Raw genomic sequence first — 6000 nt, 5'->3', positions numbered from 1 at the left:
TTGTTGAAAAATGCCATTACTTTTGTTTGTTTGTTTGTTTGTTTTGCCATTATGGTTTAATTCCGCTTATCCATGAATTTTTTGATGTCCTTTTTATATACCAAACAAGTACCTAAATAACTGCTCAACTATTAGGGAAATGCAAAACAAAACCACAGTGAGACACAAGTACACGCATTCAAATGGCTAAAATAAAAACCGCACTGACGACTCCAAGTACTGGTGAGGCTGCAGAAGCGCTGGAACTCTGAGACGCTACTGGTGGGAGTTGACAAGAGTACAGCTGCGCTGGAAGACAGTTCGGCCATTGTGTACACATTTACCAAGTGGCCCAGCAATTCTACCTAGGGATCTACCCTCAGAGAAATAATTATATTCCCAGAAATCATTTACGCCAATTTTTTATAGCAGTAGTACTCATGTAAACCATGCTAGTGTCCTTCAACGTGTGATTGAATAAGCTACGGATGGCACAGCCGTACGATGGGATACCACTCAGCATTAAAAAGGAGCCGTGCTAAAAAAAAAAAAAAAAAGGAGCCGTGCCGGCTATCGAAAGAGATAGCGTCTGGGGTCTTAAAGGCTTGAAGGTGAACAAGCGGCCATCTAGCTCAGAAGCAACAAAGCCCACATGGAAGAAGCACACCAGCCTGTGCGATTGATTACGAGGTGCCAAAGGGACCAGGTATAAGGCATCATGCAAAAAAAATGTATATATGTGTGTGTGTGTGTGTATATATATATATATATATATATATATACCATAGTGAATGAAGGGGGAAGTGCAGAGTGGAGACCCAAGGCCCATTTGTCGGCCACTGGAGATCCCCTCATAGAGGGGTTTAGGAGAGGAGATGGGTCAGTCAGGGTGCGATGTAGCACTGACGAAGAACACAGCTTTCCCCCAGATCCTGGATGCTTCCTCCCCCCAACTACCATGATCCGAATGCTACCTTGCAGGACTGGATAGGGCAGAGGTTGTACACTGGTGCATATGGGAGCTGGAGGCACAGGGAATCCAGGGTGGATGATACCTTCAGGACCAGGGGTGTGAGGGGCGATGCTGGGAGAGTGGAGGGTGAGTGGGTTGGAAAGGGGGAACTGATTACAAGGATCCACATGTGACCTCTTCCCTGGGAGATGGACGGCAGGGAAGGGGGTGAAGGGAGACTCTGGATAGGGCAAGATATGACAAAATAACAATCTGTGGATTATCAAGGGCTCATGAGGGAGGGGGGAACGGGGAGGAAGGGGAAAATAAAAGAGGACCTGATGCAAAGGGCTTAAGTGGAGAGCAAATGCTTTGAGAGTGGTTAGGGCAAAGAATGTACAGATGTGCTTTATACAATTGATGTATGTATATGTATGGATTGTGATAAGAGTTGTATGAGCCCCTAATAAAATGTAAAAAAAGTAAATGATTAGGGCAAAGAATGTACAGATGTGCTTTATACAATTGATGTATGTATATGTGTGGATTGTGATAAGAGTTGTATGAACCCCTAATAAAATGTTAAAAAACTAAAACTAAAAAAAGAATGAAGAAAATGTTCTAAACTTGAAAAAAAAAGGAGCAGTCTACTAGTGTACATAACGACATGATGGAATCGCAAAGGTATTATGCTGAATGAAAGAAAGTCATCCCCAAATTAAGCATATTCAATTATTCCATTTATATGGCAAAAGAAAGATTGAAGTTGTCAAGATTTCATCTCGCTTGGGTCCACTCAGTGCTCGTGGAAGCAGCAGCCAAAGATCAAATGACGCATTGCCTTGGCTAACTCTGCTGCGCAGCAAGTCTTTAGTGTTGAAAAGCAAGGATGTTACTTTGAGGACTAAGGTGCACCTGACCCAAGCGATGTTATTCTCCACATCACTTCATAGGCATGGGGAAGTTGGACATCGGAAGAGGAAGACTAAAGAAGAACCAATTTCTTTGAATGGTGGTGCTGGTGAACACTATTGAAAGTACCAGGGACTGCCAAAAGGGCACACACACCTGTCTTGGAAGAAGTAGAGCCAGACTGCCCTTTAGATGGTGAGGCATCAGCTTACGTACTTTGGACATATTGTAATGAAAGACCGGTCCCAGGAGAAGGACATTATGCTTGGTAAAGTAGAGGGGCAATGAAAATGTGGAAGACCTACGACAACATGGACGGACACAGTGGCTGCATCTGTGGGTTCGAAGACAAGGACAATTGTAAGGATGGCACAGGACCGAGCAGCGTTTTGTTCTGTTGTACATAGAGTTCTGACTCGATGGTACCTAACAGCACCAATTTATATTGCATTCTGAGAAAGGCATTACTATTGTGCTGAAGAAGGGTGGATATGACTTATGAAGAATTAAAGAAATACCATGGGAGTATTTTTAGAGGCGAGGAGACAGTTCTGTATCCTGATTGTGGCGACAGTTACACAAATTCACACATGGGTTAAAACTCATGGAATTGTTCACTAACAAAAATTCCTTTTATCGTAAGCAAATTTAAATATCCATAATAAAAGGTTTAAAACAGTCATGCCAAGTGGGCTTCTGTTCCTCTCAGTTCCTTGACTGATCCAATAGCAAGAGATATGAAGGAGGAGAATTAGCCGGAGGAAGGGGAAAGGAAGGAGTGATTTTGGCAGCGAGAACATGTTCAAAAGCAACAAAGACATAAGAACCCACTGTCATTGGGCTGATCCCAACTTATGGTGACCCCATGTGTCTCAGAGTAGAACCGTGCTCCACAGGATTGTCAAGCCTGTGGCCTTTTGGAAACAGATCGCCACACCTTTCTTCAGCGGTGCCAACCTTTCAGTTAGTAGCCAAGTGCCGAACCATTTGCACTACCCAGGGACTCCCTGGGCCAAAGCCAGAATGTGAGAAAAAAAACCTGGGAGGTTCGGAGAAATGAGCGTGATTGAGGATGACTGAAGCCAGAATTCAAAAAAAGAAGGATTATTGCGTGATGTTTAGTTGATTCTGACTGATAGCAACCCCATGTGACAAGTAGAACTGACCGTTAGGGTTTCCTAGGCCATCCTGGTGGTGCAGTTGCTAAAGCACATGGCTGCTCACTCAAAGGTCAGTGATTTGAACCCACCAAACGCTTACCAGGAAAAAGACAAGGCAGTCTGTTTTCATAAACATTTACTCACTGCCATCGAGTTCATTCTGACTCATGGCCACCGCCCCTGTGGATTTCCAAGGCTGTTACTCTTCATGGGGGTAGAAAACCTTATCTTTCTCTCTCAGAGCGGTTGGTGGTTTCAAACTTCTGGCCTTGGAGTTAGCAGCCCAACATATCACCCACTATGCCCCGCAGGGCCCTTCTCCATAGACATTCCTGTCTTGGTAACCCACAGAGGCAGTTCGCCTCTGCACTAGAGGGTCTGCACTGTGATTTGAAACAGACTCAAGAGCAATGAGGCTCAATTTCTATGGGAGCGGATTGCTAGGCTTTTTCTCAATGGTTTCAAGGCATTCATCTTTCAAGTAACAGCCAGGCCAACCATTGGGCCACCAGGGCTCCTTGAGGAAGGGTTCGGGGAAAACTTAGAATTTGGGACCTGGGACTTGCTCGTAGGTCAATGAGGAACCACTAAGATAGCGATTCCTGCTGAAGATGATGCGCCCACGTCTAGAGGAGAATGTCGTCAAGCTATAAATTCCCATACTCCATTCCCACACTCATAAAACAAAATCTCTGGGCACAGGGCTGGAACTTCTGTGAAATTATATTATTGTCCCTGTGCAGTGAGTCCCTGACTCATGGTGACTCATGCACAATAGAGCAAAACAATGCCTACACCCTCTCGTGTTTGGTTGGGGAGGTCATTGCGATTCAAAGGATTTCCATTGGTTGATTTTCAGAAGTGGCTCATCAGCCCTTTCATCCTAGTCTGTCTTAGTCTGGAAGCTCCGCTGAACCCAGCATCATGGGAAGATATAAGCCTCTGCTAACAGGCAGGCGCTTTTTAAGCAAAAGTCCTCCAGAAATTCTGATATGTATCCTTTATGAAGAACTCTCACACTTGAAATGTTGATTATTATTGATGCTTTGTGCAGGGCCATGGGGTTTCATTTATACTACTCCTTCTGTACTGTTGTTTTTGCTGGAAAACTCTATAATAAAGACTTTGCTTGCAATTGTTCTCAATAGCAAAATGCTAGATGTCCAGCGATAACAGTGAATTTGAATAATAGAATACATTGTAGTATTCGTGGAATAGTATGCAGCGATGGAAACCAAGAAATAGACAAAGCAAATACAAGCCAGGAAGAACAATAAACCTTAGGGCAGTGTTTGTGTTAATCTGGGCTGACTAGAGAAACTAATTCCTATACTCTCATATGTGTGTAAGAAAGAATTTTATATCAAAGAGCAATTGTACATTAAGAAAACATCCCAGCCTGATCCAGATCAAGTCCATAAATCTGATACTAGCCCATATATCTGATACCAGTGTATAATTTCCTCTTCAGACTCACGGGACACATGCAATGATGCCAAATGCAGGAAGATCACAGGCCTGTGGGTGGAATGTCTTGTGGGTCCAGTGGTGGTGGAAGCATCTCAGCACTGGCATGGGTTTCCACGTGGTTCCTCCAGCTCCAGGACTCTGGTTCCATCAGCGATCTCCATGTGGCTTGTCAGCAAGAATACTAGCAGAGTCTGTGTATATCTGGCTTCCAGTGAGCTATTTATCTCTGTGGCACCTCCAAATGAGGCCATCAGATTAACAGGCTAGACTCCACCCCTTCGCAAGTTGACAGGATATTATATAACTGTCACTGTGTTTAATTCCAGGTTAGAATGGGTTGAGAGTAAACTCCATTGCCATCCGGTTGAGTGTGACTCAGAGTGACACCGTATACGGTTTCTAAGACTGTCATTTAAAAAAAATCATTTTATTGAGGGTTCTTACAGCTTTTAACATTCCATATACCAACTGTTTCAAGCATTTGTGTACATATGTTGCCGTCATTATTTTCTAAACACTCTGTATTTCAGCCCTTAGTATCAGCTCCTCTTTATTCCCTCCCTCCCACCCTTGTGACCCCTTGATAATTTATAAATTATTATTGCTTTCATGTCTTACACCAATCACTGTCTCTCTTCACCCACATTTCTATTGTTCCTCTCCCTTGGCGGGGGGCGGGGGGATTACATGATCGGTTCCCCCTTCCTCGCTCCTCCCCGCACTTTCTTCCTACCCTCTGGTATCGCTACTCCCAGTTCTGTTCCTGAGGGGTTATCTGACCTGGATTCTGTGTGTCGTGAGAGCTCTTATCTGTACCAGTGGACATGCTCTGGTCTAGCCAGAACTGAATGGCAGAACTGGGGTCATGATAGTGGGCGGGGGGGAGGAATGGGGGTGAGGAAGCCTATTAGAACCAGAGGAATATTGTGTGTTTCATTGGTGCTAGACTGTGCCCTGGTTGACTCATCCCTTCCTGTGACCCTTCTTTGAGGGGATGTCCTGTTGTCTACAGATGAGTTTGGGGAGACTTCAAACCTTTTCAGGCACAGACAGCCTGCAGGCCTTATGGTTAGCACACCAGAGCCTAACTCACATCACTCAATAAAACAAGCACACTCACTGCCACTGAGTGGATGCCAACCCAGAGTGACCCTACAGAGAAAAACTGCTCCTGTGGGTTTCCGAGACTGTAGCTCTGTACAGGAGTAGAGAGCTTCATCTTTCTCCCATAGAGTGACTGGCTGACCTTGGAGTTATAGCAATACATAGCCCACTATGCCACCAGGGCTCCTGTGGTTGAGATTAAAACCAAACTTACTTCCATTGAGTCAATTCTGACTCACAGGGGCCCTGTAGCACAGGGCAGAACTTCCCCTTTGGGTTTCTGAGACTTAACTCTTTACAGCAGTAGAAAGTCTCATCTTACTCCTGCAGAGCAGCAGGTGGAAGGGATAGATGATGGGTATCTAGCAAAGGCCTGTTTCTTGACTTAGAAGGTGTTATATAGATATTTGGATTATAACTGTT

This window comes from Tenrec ecaudatus, chromosome X (assembly GCF_050624435.1).
Source record: "Tenrec ecaudatus isolate mTenEca1 chromosome X, mTenEca1.hap1, whole genome shotgun sequence".
In the NCBI taxonomy this organism is placed as follows: domain Eukaryota; kingdom Metazoa; phylum Chordata; class Mammalia; order Afrosoricida; family Tenrecidae; genus Tenrec; species Tenrec ecaudatus.
Note: the sequence above shows the minus strand (reverse complement) of the source record.